This window comes from Rhinopithecus roxellana, chromosome 12 (assembly GCF_007565055.1).
Source record: "Rhinopithecus roxellana isolate Shanxi Qingling chromosome 12, ASM756505v1, whole genome shotgun sequence".
In the NCBI taxonomy this organism is placed as follows: domain Eukaryota; kingdom Metazoa; phylum Chordata; class Mammalia; order Primates; family Cercopithecidae; genus Rhinopithecus; species Rhinopithecus roxellana.
This window is the reverse complement of record NC_044560.1, coordinates 79,613,472-79,635,526: the sequence shown is the minus strand read 5'-3', so window position 1 is coordinate 79,635,526 and position 22,055 is coordinate 79,613,472.

Below are 22,055 nucleotides of genomic sequence, written 5' to 3'. Positions count from 1 at the left end.
GCTGCAGAGACTGTCACTACATGTGCTGGGTGCTGCTTGACATGGCCAGTAACTCAGTAAGAAGAGGAGTAGGAGTGAAGGAGTGGAGAAAGAGGAGGAGGAAGAGAGGAGGAAGAGAGGAAAAAGTAAAGAGAAAAAGGAAGCAGGAAACAAGAAGAAGAGGAGAGGAGGCGAAAGTGAGAAAATAGTAAGAAAAGAGGAAGAGGAGAACATAAACAGGAGAAGAGGACAAGGGGACCAGGAGAGATGAGGAGATAAACAAAGCTGGGGGGAGGAGAGAAGGAAGAGGAGGAGGAGAGGAAGAGGAAGAGAAAAGAAAGATGAGGAGAGGAGAAGGAGAGGAGGAGAAAAAAGGAAGGGGAGGAGAAAAGGGAAGAGGAGGAGAGAAAAGGGAGGAGGAAGAGAGAAGGAGGAGAAGCAGGAGAGACAAAGGAGGACAGGAGGAGGAGGAGGAGGAAAAGGAGGATCAGAGGAAAATGAGAAGGAGGAGAGGAGACAGAGAGAGAGGAGGAGGAGAGGAAGAGTGGGAAAAAAGAAGGAGGCGACAAAGAGGAGGAGAGAAGAAGGAGGAGGACAGGAGAAAATGAGGAGGAGGAAAGGGGAGAAGGAGCAGAAGAGGAGGAGAAAAAGAAAAGGAAAAGAAGGAGGAAGAAGAGAGAAGGAGGAGGAAGGAGAGGAAAAGAAGGAGGAGGAGAGGAGAAGAGATAAAGGAGGAGGAGAGGAGGAGAATGAGGAGGAGGAAGAGAGGAGAAGGAGAAGAAAAGAATACAGAGGAACAGAGAAGGAGGAGGAGGAGCAGGAAAAGATGAGGAGGAGAAGGGGAGAAGGAGGAGGAGAGGAGAAGGACACAGAAGAGAGGGGAAAAGAAGGAGAGGAGGAGAAAAAGCAGAAGAAGAAGAGGAGAGGAGGGGGAGGAAGAGAGGAGAAGGAGGAGGAGAAAGAGTAGGAGAGGAAGAGGAGGAGAGGAGAAGGAAGAAGATAAAAATAGGAGGAGGAGGGGAAGAGGAAAAGAGGAGGAGAAGGAGAGGATGAGGAGGAGAGAAGGACGAGGGGAGGAAGGGAAATAGGAGAAGGAGGAGGAGGAGATGAGGAGAAAAAAGGAGGGGAAGGGGAGGAGAGAAAGAGCAGAAGAAGCAGCAGAGAAGGAGGAGGAGGAGAGGAAAAGAAAGGGGAGAGGAGGAAAAGAAAAAGGAGGAGCAGTTGGAGAGGGGGAGGAGGAAGTAGAGAGGATAAGAGGGGGAGGAGAGGAGAAATAGGAGGAGCAGGAAGGAGAAGGAGGAGAAAAAGAGAAGGAGAAGAGGAGAAGGGAGGAGGAGGAAAAAGAGAGGAAGACGAGGACAGAAGAAGGAGGAGGGGGAGGAGGAGTAGAGAAGAAGAATGAGAGGAGAGGAGAAGAAGAAAAGGAGGAGGAGATGATAAGAGAAGGAGGAGAGAAAGAGGAGAAGAAGAGGAGAGTAGGAGGAGAGGAAAAGATGAGGATGAGAGGAGGAGGGGGAGGAGAGGGGGGAGGAGGAAAAAGAGAAGAGAGGAGGAGAGGAGGAGAAGGCGAGGAGGTGGAGGAGAGGAAGAGGAGGAGGAGAGAAGCAGTAGAAGGAAAGGAGAAGGAGGAGGAAAAAGAGAGAAGAGAAGAAGGAGGAGGAGGAGAGGAGGAGGAAATGATGGGAGGTGGAGGAGAGTAGGAGATGGAGGAGGAGAAGAGGAGAGGAGGAGGAGAGAAAGATGAGAGGAAGAAAAGGAGAGGAGGAAGAGAGAGGAGAAAAGGAGGAGGAAGAGAGGAGGAAGTGAAGGGGAGAAAGAGGATATAATGAGGAGGATGAGAGGAGTGGGAGGAGGAAGAGGAAAGGAGGAGATGGAAAAGAGAAAGAGAAAAGGAGGAGGAGGAGAAAAATGTTATCACTTTGTGGCATTCAGTAATTATGACTATTGTCATGGCTTTTGGATTAAAGTTTAAACTCAATAGGAGAGATGGGAACAAAGATCAAAGATCCAGATTATTTCAGAGCTCAATTTCAGACTGAAAAAAAAAGATACGTGGTAATACACATGTAGATGTTGCCAATGCAAAAGAGTTGCATTATTTTGGTTTTGGATCCAGCCATATGTCAACATACACAATGTAGGCAGTGGCTAGGAGAGGGCAGAGAGCCACAACACTTAGGTGCTGGGCCTAGTGATACATCACAATCTCTTTTTGGTCAGAGCCCAAACAGTAGAGGAGAGCCACATCACCTAGGTTCTAGGTTCAGCAATACATCACAATACTTTCTGAGAGGAAGATCGAAGCAGGAGAGCCACATCACCTAGGTGAAAGCCCCAGAGATATGGCAAAATGTCTTCTGTGGGTAGGGATCAGGAAGAAGAGGAAAGTGACATAACCTAGGGGCTACAGCCAGCTATATGTTACAATCATCCCAAGGGGCAGGGATGATGCATGCGAGGAGAGTCACATCAAGTAAGTGCTGAGTAAAGCAATATGTAACAACTAGAGGAGAGTGTCATCTCCTACATGCTGGCCCATGAGATATGTTACAACATCCCCTATGGGCAAAACCCAGGTAAGAGAAGAGATTAACATCAAATAGTTGATGGGCTAAGAGATACTTTGCAATGCCCCCTGTAGAAAGAGACTAAGAGAAATAAATCAGATTGCCTGTGTACTTGACCCAGGGATAAGTCACTTTTTCATCTGTGGAAATGGCCCAGGCAGGTGAGGAGAGTTACATCACTTAGATGCTGGGAACAGAGATATGTAACAGTCACTTCTATAAGAAAGACCCTGGTAAGAAAAGAAAGATACATCAAATATTTATGGACCCACAGATGCCCCCTTTTTTGACAGAGTCAAGGCAAGAAAGTCATATCACCTTGGTCCTGGGCCCAGCAATAGGTCACATTACCTGCTGAAGACAGGGCCAAGGCAAATGAGTAACATCTTGGAGCTGGGCCCAGGATATATGTAACAATCTCCCCTGTGGGCAGAACCTAGGAAGAAAAGAAGTGTCACATTAGCTAGGTGCTGAGCCCAGAGATATGTCACCATCCCTCCAGGCAAGAGATGAGAGTACCTTACCTGGGTGAGGAGTGCAGGGAGGTATCACAATCCCCTTTTTAGGCTGTGCCCAGGCAGAAGAGTCACATTGCCTAAGTGTTAGAATGAGCAATGTGTCACAATGCCCCTTGTGTGCAGCACCAAAGTAGGCGAGAAAACTTATATCACCTGAGTGCAAGTCCCAGCGATATGTACCAGTGCCTCCTGTAAGAGGCACCAAGGCTTGAGAATAGAGTCATCTCACCTAGGTGCTGGGTCCAGCAATATATCACCATTCTATTTGTGAACCAAGCCCAGGCAGGAGAGTCAACTCTGGTGTTTGGCGTATGTCAAAATCACACCTTCAAAAACACCAGGCATGAGATTAGCAATCCCTCACATGTCATGGTTCTAGGTCTGAGAGTCAACATGTCTTGTATGTTGTGTGAAGTACGTGAGTCACAACCTCAACTGTGAACTGGATCTGTGCAGCAACTTCTCAATGTTTTCTGGGCATTGTGTCCCCTTAGATAAGTCACTGCCTGACACGTGTGCTAAATGATGGTTTGAGGGTCACCAAATCCATGCATAACAAATCCATGTATGAGAGTCAACACTGCAACTCTTGACTGCCTCTAGATATAAGATTCAAAACCTGAACAGTGGGCCATGCTCATGTGCGAGGACAACAATCTTTACTCTTGACTGTGTCTGCTTACTACTGTCACAATCTCGCCTTTGAGCTGGGCTCTGTTAGTGCACTCTCTGTACCACCCAAAAAATGTATGCGATACATGGTTTGGCTCTGTGTCCTCACCCAAATCTCATCTACAATTGTAATCTCCATGTGTCGAGGGAGGAAGGTAATTGGATCATGGGACAGTTTCCCCCATGCTGTTTTTGTGAAAGTGAGTGAGTTCTCAGATCTGATGGTTTTAAGTGTAGGAGGTTCCTCCTTCATTCACTTTCTCCCTCCTGCCACCTTGTGAAGAAGGTCCCTGCTTCCCCTTCTGCCATGATTATAAATTTCCTGAGACCTCCACAGCCATGTGGAACTGTGAGTCAATTAAACCTCTTTTCTATCTAAATTTCCTGGTCTTTGGCAGTTCTTTACAGCAGTATGAAAATGAACTAATACAATGTGATATGCATGAGAGTTGCAATCTGCATTAAGACCTTCATGCTGATATGGGCCCATGATTTTACATGTCACTCTAAGCTCAGGTATGAGAGTCAACACCTCCCCAGTTGACTGGGTCTAAATAGAAGAGTACTCATCTGCCTATGAGCTGGGTTTAGAAATGGGTCACATCTGTGGCCAGATGTTCACATATGACTGACACAATTCCGTCTGTAGACTGTGTCTACGTGTGAGGTTCAGCATCTCACCAGTGGGTTGTGTCTATTGTGAGGATGACTATTTTAAGGATTGGCAGGGTGTGTATACCAGAAACACAGCATCTCTTGTGTCCTTGGACCTGTGATGACACTCTCCGTACCACATGAGGGCTTTACACAATATGCAAGAGAGTGGTAAACTTCTGTGATCTTTATACAAAGAGGACACCCAGGATCTTACCTTTTCCCTAAGCCTAGCTATAAGAGACAGTATTTGGTTAGTTCAAGGTATGAGAGTCATCATCACACCAGTGAGCTGGGCCAGCATATATGTCACAGTCACTCCTCTGGATTAGCAGTAAGCAGAGAGTAACATTACCTGGGTTTGGGGCCAGATGTATGTCAAATCTTCTCTGAGGGCTCAGCAATATGTCACAATGATCTGTGTATTCAAGACTCAGTCAAAAGGGCCTCATTACCTTGTTGCGGGGTCCAGTGATGTGTCATAATCTTTTCTGTTAGGAGGGTGCAGGCAGAAAAGAAGAGTCACATTTCCTAGGTAGTGTATGCAGATACATGTCACAAGGCCCCCTGTGGGCAGGGCCCAGGCAGGAGCCTCTTATTTTCTAGGTGTTGGACCCAGCGTTATTTCACAATACACCAAATATGTGGGGCCTGGGAGAAAGGAGAGTCACATCACATAGGTGCTGGGCCAAGTGATATGTTATAATAACACTCTTTAGCAGGGCCCCGGCAGAAAAATAAATGTGTCACATCACCCAGGTGATAAACAAAAAGATATGGCATAACACCCCTGAGGTCAGGGCTCATGCAGAAGAGGTGCATCACATAGCTCTTAAGATAGGCCATATGTCACAATACACAATCTAGGTTGAGCTCAGGCAGGAGAAAAGAGTAACATTACCTATGTGCTGGGCTCAGCGATACATCACAATACCTCCTTGGTCAGAGCCCAAGAAGTAGAAGAGAGTTACCTCACCTAGGTGCTGAGTCCATCAACATGTCACAATACTCACTGAGGGAAGGCCCCAAGAATGAGGAGTACATCATTTTGGTGAAGGGCCCAGAGCTACGTACCAATGCTCCCTGTGGGTAGGGCTTAGGAAAAAAGAAGAGAGTCACATAACCTGTCACATAACCTAGACAGATGAGCCCAGCCCTATGTCAAAACTACAACAGTGGTCAGAGTCCAGACATGAGAGGAGAATCACATCACATAAATGTTGGTTGAAGGAATATGTCACAATCCCCACTGGGACAGAAGCAGAAAAATAAGAAGAATTACACCATCTAGGTAATGGGCCCAGAGATACGTTGCTGTGACCCCTGTGGGCAATGACCAGGCAGTAGAATCACATTGCCTGTGTATTGGGCCTAGGGATAATTCACTCTACCTTCGGTGGGCATAGCACAGGCAAACGAGGAGAGTCACAACACCTAGGTGCTGGAATCAGAGACATGTCACAATCTCTTCTAATGGCAAAGCCCAAGTAAGCGAGAAGAGTCACAGCAAATAGTTCATGAACTTAGAGATATGTCACAATGCCCCCTGTGGGCAGGGTCCAGGGAAGAGACTCACATCATCTTGGTGCTGAGCCCAGCAATATGTCACAAAGCTTCCTGAAGTCAGGACCAAGGCAAAAGTGTAACATCACCTTACCATTGGGTCCAGAGACACATCACAACTCTCCTGCAGGCAGAACCTAAAAAGAATATAAGAGTCACATCAACCCAATGCTGGGCCCAGTAATAGGTCACAGTGTTCCCTATGAGCAGAGATCAGGCAGAAGTGAGTCACATCACCTGGCTAATGGGTGCAGAGATGTCACAATGCCTCCTGTAGGCAGGGACCAAGCAGGAAAGTTACATCACCTGGGTTCTGGACCTAGCAATATATTACAATGGGCCATGTGGGCAGGGTACAAGCAGGAGAATCACATAACTTGGGTGTTGGGCCCAGTGATATGTCACAATGCCTTCTGTGCACAGTGACAAAAGAGAAGGGTAGACTCACATTAACTGGATATAAGGCCTAGTGACAGTGATATGTCACAGTGCTGTCTGTGGGCAGTGCCAAGGCAGTGGAATAGAGTCCCATCATGAAGGCGCTGGGTTTAGCAAGATGTCAAAATTCCATCTGTGGGTTGGGCCAAGGCAGAAGGATCAAATCATTTAGTTGCGGGACAGAGGCATATGTCACACAATCTCACATGCAGAATGATACAGGGGTAAAGTTAAAATTCTTGCACATGAGCCAATTCTAAGTATGGGAGTCAACATCTCCTCTATGTTGGGTCTAAATACATGAGTCACAATCTCAATGGTGGACTGGGTCTGTGCGTGAGAAGCTCGCTTTCTTCTGTGCACTATGCCTCCTTAGTAGAGTCACAGCCTCACAGGTGGACTGAATCTTGGTCTGAGTCACCAGCCCACCTGTGGACTGGATCCACATACAGCCGTCACTCTTTCAAGTTTCCACTGTCTCCAAATGTGACATTCAGAACCTCAAAAGTTGGCCAATGACCGCCTTTATTGTCAAGTGGATGTGCATACAAGTGTCAAAATATCACCTGTGCTGTGCCTTGTCAGGAAACACTTTGTAGCACCACAGGGCTTTATGCATGAGAGTCTCGATATGCTCTGAGATCTCCCTGCTGGTATGGAGCCATGGTTATAATTTTTACCCTAAGCCCTTGTCAGAGAGTCAACTTCTGTCCAATTGGCTGGGTCCAAATAGGACTGTCCTCACCTAACTATGAACTAGGTTTAGAAATGAGTCACCTGGCTGGGCGTGGTGGCTCACGCCTGTAATCCCAACACTTTGGGAGGCCAAGACGGGCAGATCACAAGGTCAGGAGATAGAGACCATCCTGCCTAACATGGTGAAACCCCATCTTTACTAAAAATACAAAAAAAAAAAAAATTAGACGGGCATGGTGGCAGGTGCCTCTAGTCCCAGCTATGCAGGAGGCTGAGGCAGGAGAATGGCGTGAACCCAGGAAGCAGAGCTTGCAGTGAGGCAAGATTGTGCCACTGCACTCCAACCTGGGCAACAGAGTGAGACTCCACCTCAAAAAGAAAGAAAGAGAGAGAGAGAGAGAGAGAGAGAGAAGAGAGAGAGAGAGAGAGAGAGAGAGAGAGAGAGAGAGAGAGAGAGAGAAAGAAAGAAAGAAAGAGAAAATGAGTCACCATCCCAACTGTAGCATATGACAGAAACAATTCCAGCTGTGGTCTGTGTCAGCTTGTGAGAGTCAGGACCTCACCTGTGGGCTCTGTCCACGTGTAAGGGTGAAAATCCTAATGGATGGTAGGGTGAGAATATGAGAAACACAATCTCATTTGGATGCTGGTCTCTGTGACGGCATTCTGTTCTACACTAGGGATTTACACAATGTGTGAGAAAGTAATAATTTTCTATAACCTTCATACAAAGAGGAGACATGGGATCTTACCCGTTTCTCTAATCCCAGCTAAAACAGACAGTATCCTTTCTGTTGGCTGATGTGTGGCATGAGAATCATTATTGCAACTGTTAGTTGGACCAAGATATATGTCACAGTCTTACCTGTGGGTAGGGAGAAAACAGGAGAGTCATATCACCTGTGATGTGAATATTGTGAAATATTCACCTGTGTTCTAGGCCAGGAATATATCACAATCTTCCCTGACACAAGGGACCAGGCAGAAGAGTCACATCACCTGGGTACTCAGCCAGGAATATGTTACAATCCCCTCCTGAAAGCAGGGTGCAGGCTGCAGAGTCACCTCACCTTGGTAATGGGCCCAGCGATATGTCAAAATGCTTTCTGTGGGCAAGGCCCAATTACGAGAGACTCATCATCTGTTTGCTGAGGCCAGCAATATGTCACAACCTTCCCTGTAAGCAGGGTGCAAGAGAAGAAGACAGCCACATCTCTTAGTTGATGAATACAGAGATATGTTACCAGGTCCACTGTGGACAGGCCCCAGGCAGGACCTTCCATTTTCTAGGTATTGGGCCCAGCGATATGTCACAAAACCCAAAACATGTGGGGACCAGGGGGAAAAAAAAGACTCACCTCACCTCAATGCCGGGTCAAGTGATATGTCACAATCTTCTTATTTGGCAGGTCCCAGGCAACAAAAATGTGTCACATCTCCTAGGTGATGAGTAAATTGTATCATCTAATACCCCTGTCTTCAGGGCTCATGGAGAAGAGTCGCATCACCTACTTGTTGGGTTCAGCCATATATTACTATACCCAATGTATGCTGGGCCCAGGCAGGAGAGGAGAGTAACATCCCCTAGATCCTGTGTCCAGGGATACATCACAATGCCTCCTTGAGCAGAGTCCAAGAAGTAGAGAAGGGTCACATTACTTAGGTGCCAGGTACAAAAAATTCCTACAATACTTCCTGAGAGAAAGGCCTAGCCAGAAGTGTCATATCACCTTGGTGAGGGGACAGGAAATATGTAGCAATATCCCTGGTAGGGCTAGAAAAAAAGAGAAGCATCACCTAACATAGAGTCAGTGCTCATTTATCTGTCACAATCACACCAGTGGGCAGGGCTCAGGCAAGAGTGGAGAGTAATATTATGTAGGTGCTGCAGCAAGCAATATGTCACAATTACCCACTGTGGGCAGGTCCAACAAAGAAAACAAGAATCACATCACCTAGGTCATGAGCCCAGAGGTATGTCACAGTGGCCCTTGTGGACAATAACCAGGCAGAGGAATGACATTGCTTGTGTGCTGGGCCCAGTGATGATTCATTATCCCTTCCGTGGGCCTGGCACAGGCAAGAGAAGAGTCACAACACCTAGCTGCTTGGCCCAGAGATACGTCACTATCTGTTCTATGGGCAAAGTCCACATAAAACAGCAGAGTCACATCAAATAATTGATGTAGCCAGAGATACGTCATAATGCCTTCTGTTGGCAGGGCCCTTGCAAGAGTCACATCACCTAGGTGTTGGACCCAGCCATATGTCACAATACACAATGTATTCAGGGCTCAGGCAAGAGATGATAGTTACATCATTTAGGTCTTGAATCCATTGAAACATTACAATTTTTTATTGAGCAAAGGCTAGGCAGCAGAGGAGAGTCACACCATCTGCTTTAGGTCCAGCAATACCTGACCCCTGAGAGGAGGGCCCAGGTAAAAGGGTAACATCATCTAGGTGAGCGGCCTAGAAATATGTCACAATTCTCTGTGTGGGTAAAGATCAGAATGAAAATGGAAGTTACATAACCAAATAGGTGGGCTGATCTATATGTCACAATCACTCTAGTGGGAAGAGCTCAAACACAAGAGGAGAGTCACACCACATAGGTGCTGCATATCTTGCAATACAGAATGTATGCAGAGTCCAGAAAGGAGAGGACAGTCATATCACCTAGGTGCTGTGCCCAGCAATACATTACAATCTCTTCTAGGGCAAAGCTCAAGCAGTACAGGAGTTATATTACCTTGCTGCTGGACCCAAAAATATGGCAAAATACACCCTGAGAAAAGAGCCCAGGCAGAAGAGTCACATCATCTGGGGAGAGTTCCAGAAATATGTCAGAATGCCTCCTGTGGGTAAGGCTCAGGATGAAGAGAAGAGAAAAATAACCTAGGGGCTGTGGCCAGCCATATGTTACAACAACCTTAGTGAGCAGGGTCCAGGCATAAGAGGAGGGTCACATAACATAGATGCTGTGCCAAGTGATATGTCACAAGTCACACTGTGGACAGGTCTCTGGAAATAAAGGAGAGTCACATAATCTAATTTATGGTTGCAGAGATACATCACAATGTGTGTATCTATTGTCCTTATGGACAGGAACCAGGCAGAAGAACCACATCTCCTGTGGGCTGTGTCCAGGGATAAGTTACCCTCCCTTCTGTGATCAGAGCCCAGGAAGAAAAGAAGAGTCACATTACCTAGGTGGGCCCAGAGATATGTCACAATGTCACCTGCTGGCAAATACCAAGTAAGAGAGGAGAATAACATCAAATAGATAATGGGTCCAGAAATATGTCACAATTCCCCCCATAGGCAGAATCTAGGTAGGAGACTTACATCACCTGGGTTTTAACCTAGCCATATGTCACAAGATGCAATTTGGGCAATGCCAAGAGAGAATAAAAAACATATACCCTAGGTGCTAAGGGCAGGAATATGTCACAATTCCATGTGACATTCCTGGACCTAACACCTAGGGTGTATGTCTTTATTGTGACATCCTCACTCAGGTGCTTGAAAGAAGTGTATGTCACAATCAGAGCCACAGATAGGTTCAAGGATAAGATTAAAAATCCTACACATGTCCCTATTCTGGGTACGAGAGCAAACACCTCTTGTATGTTGGGTCTGAGTACAAAATTTACAGTATCAGCAATGGACTGAATCTGTGCATGAGAACTTCAGTTCCTTCTGTGCACTGTGTCTTATTCATGGAGTCATAGTCTGAGATTCAGCAACCCACCTGTGAATTACATCCATGTATGCGAGTCAATTATCCAACTTTTAACTTCCTCCTAATGTGAGATTCAAAACCTCAGCAGTAAGCTGAGTTCATGTGCAAGAATGAAAATCTTTACTATGAGTTTTGTGTGCATAAGAGTGTCGCAATCTCACCTGGGCCAGAGATATGTTACAATCCCCTCCTGAAAGCAGGACATGGGCAGCAAAGTCACCTCACCTGGATGCCGAGCCCAGCAGTAAATCACAACGTTCTCCATTAGCAAGGAACATGAAGGACAGCCACATCACCTGGGCTTCCGGGCCCAGTGATACATCACAATCTCCCCTGAGGCAAGAACACAAAAAGAAGAAGAGGAGTCACATCAGCTCGGTGCTGGGTCAGTCATAGGTCACAATCCCCTCTGTGAGTAGGAACCAGGCAGGAGAAGTGAGTCCCAACAGTGTCCCCTGTGGGCAGTGCCAAGGCAGGATAATAGGGTCACATCACCTAGGTGCTGGGTCCAACAAGAAGTCACAATCCTGTATGTGGACTGGGTCCAGACTACAGATCAAATCACTCAGGTGCTAGCCAGAGGCCTATATCACATTTACACCTGTAGGAAGGTCATAGAATGATATTTACAATCCAGCATGTGTCCTGTTTCTAAGTATGTGAGTTAACACCTCATATATGTTGGGTCTAACTACATGAGTTCATCTCAACAATAAACTGGATCTATGCACTAGAGGCACAACCTTTCCTGTGTGCTGTTTTATCTGAGTGAGTTACAGCTGTACAGGTGTGCTGAATATTGGTCTTAGAGTCATCAACCTAACTGTGGACCAGATTCACAGATGAGAATCAATTTTCCAACATTTGACTGCTTTTGGTTGTGAAATCCAGAGCCTTAACAATGGGCTGTGTTCATGTGGGAAGATGACAATCTTTTCTGTCAACTTGGTGAGCGTCAAAATCTCACTTATGTGTCACCCTAGGACTTTATACCTTATGCATGAGATCCTCAATCTGCTCGGAGGCATTTGTGCTGGTATGAATCTTGATCATTTCTCTGCTTTTAAGCCCAAGTATGAGAATCAACATCTCTCCAATTAGCTGAGTCCAGAATGAAGAATCTTCACCTTCCTATGAACTGAGCTTAAAATGAGTCACCATCCCAACTGTGCTCACATGTTTACATATGATAGCCACAATCTCAACTGTAGACTGTGTCCACCTATAAGATTCAGGATCTCAATAATGGGCTTTGTTCAAGTGAGAAAATGATGAGAAACACAACCTTACCTGTGTCTTGGGCTCTGTGTTGACACTCTCTGTATCACCCAAGGGCTTTCTGTGAAATGTGAGACGGGGTAGTTCTCTATGACCTTCATACAAAAATGAGACCTAGGATTTGAGCCATTTTCCTAAACCCAGCTAAGACAGACAGTATCTTTCATACTGGCTGGCTCAAGTTATGAGAGTCATTGTGACACCTGTAAACTGAACTAAAATATATGTGACAATCCCACAATCGGGTAAGGAGGGAGTGAGCAGGAGAGTCACACCACCTGGGTGCTGTGCCAGAGATATTTACAACCTTCTCTGAGGGCAGTGACCAGGCAGGAGAGTCACATCACGTTGTTGCTGGGCTAGGGTTATGTCATAATTTTTCCTGACAGTAGGGACCAGCAAGAGAGTCACAGTACCTATGTTTTTAGCCAGGGATATGTTATAATCCCCTCCTGAAAGCAGGACTAAGGCAGCAGAGTCTCTTCACCTGGTTGCTGGGGCTAACGATATGTCACAATGTCTTCTGTGGCTAGGCCCAATCAGCAAAGGTACATTACCTATTGCTGGCTCCAGTGATGTGTCATAATATATTTTTTATTTTTGGCATGGCCTAGGCAGAAGACAAAATTTGAAATACCTAGTGATGAACAAAAGACACACCATAATAAACTTGTGGGCAGGACCCACACAGGAGAGTCACATCACCTAGGTGTTGGACCCAGCCATATTTCACAATACACAATATATGCGGGGCCCAGGCAGGAAAGGAGAGTTACATCACCTGCTTACCGGGCTCAGTGATATGTCACCATCTCCCCTGTGCACGGGGTGCAGGCAGAAGAGGAGAGTCACATTTCCTAAGTGATAAATGTAGAGATATGTCACAGGTCTCCTGTGGGCAGGGCCCAGGCAGGAGCCTTTTATTTTCTAGATGTTTAGTGTAAAAATATGTCACAATATCCTAAATATCCAGGGCCCAGACAAAAGAGGAGTGTCATGTTAACTAGAATCTGTGTCCAGTAATATGTCACAATCCCCGCTTTTGGCAAGGCCCAGGCAGAAGAGGAGAGACATATCACATAGGAAACAGACATAAAAAATATGTCATAATGCCTCTGTGAGCAGGGCTTATGTGAGAGAGTAGCATCACCTAGGTGTGATAACATGCAATATATCACAACACAGAATATGTGCAGGGCCCAGGCAGGAGAGGAGAGTCCCATTGCCTAGATGCAGAGCACACACCAACACATAAAAATTCCTTATTGGTCAGAGTCCAAGATGTTGAGCAGAGTCACATCACCTAAATGCTTGGTCCAGCAATATGTCACAATACCCTCTGAGCAAAGGCCCCAGGCAGGAGAGTGAGTAACATCCTAGGTAAGAGACCCACAGAGAAGTCACAATATTTTCTATGACTCAGGTCCTGGCAAAAGAAACACATCATCTGGTTTCTGGATCCAATGATATGTCACAATTATGTCTGTGGTCAGGGTGTAGGCAGAGGTGAAGAGTCATATTTTCTAGGTGATATGTCACAATGCCTACTGTGGGAAAGGTCCAAGCAAGAAACTCAAATCACCTTGGTAATAGTCCAAGCAATTTGTAATGATGCGTTTGGAAGGCAGCGCTAAGGCAAAAATGTGACATCACCTTGGTGTTGGGTCCAGCCATATGTCACAATGCTTCCTGTAGACATCACCAAGGCAGAACAGAAGACTCACATCACCTAGGGACAAGGTCTACCAGTATGTCACAATGCCCCTGTGGACATTGTCAAGGAAAGAGTAGAGTCACATCACCTAGCTTCTGAGTTCAGTGATGTGTCACAATCCCTTCTGTGGGCTGGTCCACACAAGGAGAGTCAAATCACTTGGGTTCTGGGAAGAGGCACATGTCACACCTACAAGAAGGTCTAAGGATGAGATTAAAAATTCCACACGTGTCCAAATTCTAGGTATGAGAGTCGATGCCTCCTGTATGTTGCTTGGAAATACATGAGCCACAATCTCTACAACGGACTGAATCAACTCATGAGAGCCTCAATGTTTTCTGTGTACTGTGTTCCCTTATTAGAATCACAGTCTCACGGGTGTGCTAGATTTTGGTCTGAGAGACAGCAGTCAACCTGTGGACCAGATCCACTCATGAGAGTCAACTTTCCAACTTTTGACTGTCTTCCAGGTATAAGATTCAGAACTTCAACAGTGGGCTGTGAAAGGATGATCATCTTTACTGTTTGCTGCATGTATGCAAGAGTATCACAATCTTACCTTTGTTCAGGGCCATGTTAAGACATGTTCTGTATCACCCAAAGGCTTTATATGGTATGCATGGGAGTCATAATTTCCTCTAAATCCTTTGTGCTGGTATGGACCCATGATAGTGTCTGTAGCTTAAAGCCCAGGTATGACAGTCGATATCTTTTTAAATGGCTGGGTCCAGATAGGAGAGTCCTCACCTGCCAGAGCCGGGTTTAGAAATGAGTCACCATCACAACTCTGAACAGAAATTCACAAATGAATGTCACAACTTTAACTGTGAACTGTATCCATGTGTGAGATTAAGTTCCTCACTGGTGGGCTTTGTCCATCTGTAAGGGTGACAATCCTAATGGTTGTCAGGGTGAACACACAAGCAACACAATCTCATCTGCATGCTGGGCCTTGTGATGACACTCCACTCTCTCTACCACCCAAGGGCTTTATACAACATGTGAGAGAGTGGTAACCTTTTTAACCTTCGTACAGAAAGGAAACCTAGGATCTTACCCATTTTTCTACACTTAGCTATGACAGACAATATTTGTCCTCTTAGCCAGTTCAAAATATTAGAGTCATTATCACACCTGTGCACTGAGCCAATATATATGTCAAAATCCTACCTGTGTATAGGGAGCAAACAGAAGAGTCACATCACATAAGTGCTGGGCAAGATATACGTGACAATCTTTTCTAAAAGAAGGAACCGGAAAAAAGAGACACATCACCTGGGTTCTCAGCCAGGGACATGTTACAATTCCCCACTGAAAGCAGGGCACAGCCAACAGCAACACATCACCAAGATTCAGGGCTCAGTGTTATGTCACACTGTGACCTTTAGGTAATACCCAGGTATGAAAGATACATCACCTCATTTCTGGGTTCCACGATATGTAGCAATCTTTCCTATAAGCAGCATGAATGCGGAGGAGGAGAGTCACATCTCTTAGGTGATGGATGCAAAGATATGACACAAGGCTTCTGGTGGACATCGCCCAGGCGGGAGTCTCTCATACACTATAAGTTGGGACCAGTATTAGGTCACAATACCCAACATATGCAGGGCCCAGGCAAAAGAGAAGAAAATCTCCTGACCCAAGGTCTGGGAAATAAACTGATAGCAAAGCCATGTAACACTTTCTGTGCAGGTTAGCATTTCTGAACCTTGCTTTCCTTCTCATTGTATGCATGAGCTATTCTCATCCACCACTGGGGGCCCATCTTGATTAATCTACAGTTGCAATTTAGAGAACTGGCTGATTGAATCCACCTGGGCTGATCTAACTGACTGAAATCACCTGAGCTGAGCTTATTGGCCAGTTAAAACTATGTGGGCTCAAATATTGGCTGACTGGAGTCACCTGGGCTAAACTAGTTGGCTGATTTTAATCTCCTGGGATCTACTAACTGACTGTAATAACCTGGTTTGAGTTAATTGACTGATTGAAATCAAAAGTGCTGACTTAATTGGCTGATTGAAATCACCTGGAATGAGGTAATTGACTGATTGGATTTACCTGATCTGCGCTAATTGGCTGATCAGAATTACCTAGACCAAGTTAATTGGCTAATTGGAATAAACTGGGTTGAGCTAATCGGCTGATTGAAATAATCAGGGCTGAGTAAATGGGCTGATTGTGTTCACCTCCCCTGAGAAGAATAAGTAGGGAAATGACCTCTGACTTACTTTTTTTTTTTTTTTTTTTTTACAAGACTTACTCATAAATGGACATTACATATATCTATTCCAGCCACTCCCCAGGAAGAGCATTGCACTTACCTGGGATGGGACAGAGTCCTGGAGGCAGGCGCAGGCTGCCATATTCGCTATTTGGATGACTCAGCCATTCCAGCCTGTGGGTTTAGGAAAGTCCAAACAAAACTGACAACCTATGAAAAGAAGCCCCCAGCACAGCACAGTGGCTCCACCAAAATGTGGTCAGACTGTTTCTTTAAGTGGAACCCTGACACTTTTTTTTGTCTCAGCGTGGGGCCTCCTATCAGGGCCTCTAGCTGGCCCCTCCCATATTCTCTGGTAGACAGGGTTTTGATTTCTCTCTGGGATGCAGTGCCCAATGGGAGGAGTGGGACACCATATTTGATGTTTGGACAACTCAGCCATTCTAGCCTGTGAGCTTAGGAGAGACCAAATCATCAAAGGTCAGAAGGAATCTCCCAGCATAGCACAGTGGCTCTACCATAATGTGACCAGACTGCTTCTTTAAGTGGGACTCTGATATGCTCCTCATCTCTGTGAGATAATTCCCAACCAGGACCTCCAGCTCCTCCCACTGATGTTCTCCGGGCAACAGAGGTTTGAAAATGTTTTGGGGCAGAGTTCCTAGAGAGTGGGGTGGGCCAACATCTTTGCTGTTTTGCAACATAGCTGTTTCAGCCTCCAGGCTTGGGAGTGCCCAACCTGATGAGGGGCAGAAATGGCACCCCAGCACAGCATGGCTGTTCTATGAAAGTGAAGCTGGACGGCTTCTTTAAGTGGGTCCCCAGTTCTGTTCCTCCTGGCTGGGTGAGACCTTCTAACCGGGATCTCCAGTCACCTCCTCCAGATGTGTTTGGGCCAGCAACATGTCTGCACCTCCCCTGGGGATGGAGCTCCCAGGGGAAAGAGTGGGCTGCTATATTTGTTGTTTTACAGCCTTCACTGGTGATATCTCCAGATACTGAAAAATCCAAGAACGAGGAACTGGGGCAGATGCCCAACTAACTGCAGCAGCTCTACAAAAAATGGCCAAATACAGACTGGTCTCGAACTCCTGATCTCAGGCAATCTGCTCGCCTCGGCCTCCCAATGTGCTGGGACTATAGGTGTGCGCCACCATGCCCAGCCTGGAGAGTGTTATTCTAAGTGAAGTAACTCAGGAATGGAAAACCAAACATTGTATGTTCTCACTCATAAGTGGTAGCTAAGCTATAAGGATGCCAAGGTATAAGAATGACACGATGGAATTTGGGGACTCAGGGAGAAAGGGTGGGAAGGGAGTGAGGAATAAAAGACTACACACTGGGTACAGTGTATACTCTTAGGGTGACGGGTGCACCAAAATTTCACAAGTCACCACTCAAGAACTTACTCATGTAATGAAACACCACCTATTCCCAATAAACTATGGAAATAAACAATTTTTTTGAAGTAACTTCATTTTTTAATAGAACATTAAAAAATGGCCAAATAGTTAAAAAGAAAGAAACAAAAACCTCCATTCATAGGTCAGCAACCTCAAAGATTAAAGGTAGATAGGCACACAAAGCTGAGAAAGAATCCGCACAAGAATACTAAAAACTCAAGAAGCCAGAGTGCCCTCCCTTCTCCAAATAACCATGTTACTTCTCCAGCAAGGGTTCAGAATGGGGCTGAGGCTGACATGGCTGAAATAACAGAAGTAGGCTCCAGAATGTGGATATAAATGAACCTCACTGAGCTAAAGGAGGATGTTCTAACTCAATGCAAGAAAGCTAAAAATTATAATAAAACATTGCAGAAGCTGACAAACAACATAGCCAGGATAGAGAAGAACTTAATCAACCTGGTAGAGCTGAAAAACAGAATACAATAATTTCATAATGCAATCACAAGTATTAATAGCAGAATAGACCAAGCAGAGGAAAGAATCTTGGAGCTTGACGACTATCTTTCTGAAGTAAGAAAGGCAGACAAGAATAGAGAAGAAAGAATAAAAAGGAATTTTAAAAACCCCTGAGAAAAATGAGATTATGTAAAGAGACCAAATCTATAACTGATTGGTGTACCTGAAAGAGCTGGTGAGACTAGAACTAATTTGGAAAACATATTTCAGAATATGATCCATGAGAATGTCCCCAACCTTCCTATACAGGCCAACATTCAAATTCAGAAAATGCAGAGAACCCCAGTAAGATACTCCATATAAAGATCATACCCAAGACATATAAAAATCAGATTCTCCAAAGTTGAAAAGAAAAAAAAAATGTTAAGGGCAGCCAGAGAGAAAGGCCAGGTCATCTACAAAAGGAAGCCCATGAGACCAACAGCAGACCTCTCATTAAAACCCTGCAAGCCAAAAGAGACTGTGCGCCAATATTTAACATTCTTAAAGAAAAGAAATTTTAACCCGAAATTTTATATCTTGCAAAACTAAGCCTAAGCTAGGGTGAAATAACATTTCCTTTAGACAAGCAAATGCTGAGGTAATTTGCTACCACCAGATCTACCTTTCAAGAGCTCCTGAAAGAAGCACTGATTTGGAAAGAAAAAATTATTCCCAGCCACCACAAAAACACACTGAAGTACACAGACCAGTGACTCTACAAATCAACTACACAAACAAGTCTGCAAAATAACCACCTAGCATCAAGATGACAGGATCAAATTTACATATAACAATACTAACTTTAAATGTAAATGGACTAAATGCCCCAATTAAAAGACACAGAGTGGCAAGTGGATAAAGGACCAAGACCCATTGGTATGCTGTCTTTGAGACACCCATCTCACATGCAATGACACACATAGGCTCAAAATAAAGAAATGGAGGAAATTTTACCAAGCAAATGGAAAACAGAAAAAAGCAGGGGTTGCAATCCTAGTTTCCAACAAAACAGACTTTAAACCAACAAAGATCAAAAAAAGACAAATAGAAGCATTACATAATGGCAAAGTGTTCAATTAAACAAGAAAAATGAACTATCCTAAATATATATGCACCAAACACAGGAGCAACCAGACTTCTATAACAAGTTCCAAGAGATCTTCAAAGAGACTTATACCACCACACAATAACAGTGGGAGACTTTAACGCCCCACTGATAATATTAGACAGATTATTGAGACAGAAAAGTAACAAAGCTATTCAGGACCTGAACTTAGCTCTGGATCAAATGGATGTGAAAGATATTTACAGAACTCTCCACCCCAAACAGCAGAATATACATTCTTCTCTTCACCACATGGCACTTTGTCTAAAATCGGTCACATAGTCACAAGGAAAACACTCCTCAGCAAATGCAAAAGAATTGAAATCATAATAAGCCATGTCTCAGACCACAGCACAATCAAATTAGAACTCAAGACTAAGAAACTTACTAAAAACCATACCCATGGAAATTGAATACCCTGTTCCTGAATGACTTTTGGGTAAATAATGAAATTAAGGCAGACATCAAGAAGTTCTTTGAAATTAATAAGAACAAAGACAAAATATACCAGAATCTCTGGGACACAGCTAAGGCAATGTTAAGAAGAAAATGTATAGCACTAAACGCCCATATCAAAAAGCTAGAAAGATCTCAAATTGACAACCTAACATCACAACTAAAGTAATTAGAGAAACTAAAGCAAAGAAATCCTAGAGCTAGGAGAAGACAAGAAATAACAAAAATCAGAGCTGAACTGAAGGAGATAGAGACATGAGAAACCATTCAAAAGATCAGCAAATTCAGGAACTGTTTGTTTGTTTTGAAAAATCTAATAATATAGATATACCACTAGATAGACTAATAAGGAAGAAAAGATAAAAAATTCAAATAAACACAATCAGAAATAATAAGGAGTATATTACCACTGACTCCACAGAAATAAAAATAACCACCAGAGAATATTATAAGCAACTCTATGCACATAAGATAGAAAATCTAGTAGAAATGGATATATTCCTGGACACATACACCCTCCCAAGACTAAACTAGGAAGAAATTGAATCCCTGTGGAGATAAATAACAGGCTCTGAAATTGAGGCAATAATAAAGAGCCAGCCAACTAAAAACACCCCAGGACCAGAAAGATTAACAGCTGAATGCTACAAGATTTACAAAGAAGAGCTGGTAAAATTCCTACTGAAACTATTTCAAAGAATTGAAACAGAGGGATTCCTTCCTAACTTTCTGTGAGGCCAGCATCATCGTGGTACCAAAACCTGGCAGAGACATACACACAAAAAGAAAACTTTAGGCCAATATTCTTGATGAACATTGATGCAAAAATTCTCAACAAAATACTGGCAAACCAAATCCAGCAGCACATAAATAAACCTTATCCACCACAATCAAGTAGGCTTCATCCATGGGATGCAAAGTTGGTTCGACATACACAAATCAATATGTGATTGATCATACAAACAGAATTAAAGACAAAAACCACATGATTATCTCAATAGATGCAGAAAAAGCTTTCAATAAAATTCAACATCCATTCATGTTAAAAACTCTCAATACACTAGGTATTGAAAAGACGTACCTCAAAATAATAAAAGCCATATATAACAAACCCACAGACAATATCATACTGAAAGGGCAAAAGCTGAAAGCATTCCCCATCAAAACTGGCACAAGACACTCTCACCACTCTCTCACCACTCCTATTTAAGATAGTATTGGAAGTCCTGGCCAGAGCAATCAGGCAAGAGAAAGAAATAAAAGGCATTCAAATAGAAAGAGAGGAAGTTAAACTATGCCTGATGGCAGACAATATGATCCTATATGTAGAAAACCCCATCGTCTCAACCCCAAAGCTTCTTAAGCTGATAAACATCTTTAGCAAAGTCTCAAGATGCAAAATTAATGTGCAAAACTTACTAGCATTCTTATACACCAACAGCAGTCAAGCTGAGAGCAAAATCCTGAATAAACTCCCATTCACAATCACCATATTGAATAAAACACCTAGGAATGCATCTAACAAAGGAAGTGAAAGGCCTCTACAAGGAGAACTATAAACCACTACTCAAAGAAATCAGAGCAGGGCATGGTGGCTCACCCCTGTAATCCCAGCACTTTGGAAGGCCGAGGCTGGCAGATCATGAGGTCAGGAGTTTGAGACCAGCTTGAGCAATATGGTGAAATATCTCTACCAGAAATACAAAAATTAGCCAGGCATGGTGGCACATGCCTGTAATCTCAGCTACTCAGGAGGCTGAGGAAGGAGAATCGGTTGAACCTGGGAGGCAAAGGTTGCTGTGAGCCAAGATCACACCACTGCACTTCAGCCTAGGTGACAGACCAAGACTCCAACTCAAAAAAAAAAAAAAAAGAGATGATATAAACAAATAAAATAAATTCTATGCTTATGCATAGGAAGAGTTAATATTGCTAGAATGGCCACACTGCCCAAGTAAACACATAGGGTTAATACTATTCCCATTAAACTATCACTGGCGTTTTTCACAAAACAAGAACAATGTATTTTAAAATTGATATGGAACAAAACAAGAGCCTGAATAGTCAACAGAATCCTAAGCAAAAAGAACAAAGCAGAAGACATCACGCTACCCAACTTCAAACTATGCTACGGTGCTACAGTAACCAAAAAAGCATGGTACTAGTACAAGAACGGAACAGACACACAGACCAATGAAACATAATAGAGAACCCAGAAATAAGACTGCATATCTACAACTATCTGATTTTTGATAAACCTGACAAAGACAAGCAACGGGAAAAGGACTCCCTATTCAATAAATGGTGCTGGGATAACTGACTAGCCATATGCAGAAAATTGAAACTGACACCCTTCCTCCATCATCCTCAGCAAACTAACATAGGAATGGAAAACCAAACACCACATGTTCTCACTCATAAGTGTTAGTTGAACAATGATAACACATGGACACAGGGAGGGGAACAACATACACCAGAGCTAGTCAGGGGATGGGGGGCGAGAAGAGGAAGAGCATAAGGACAGATAGCTAATGCATGC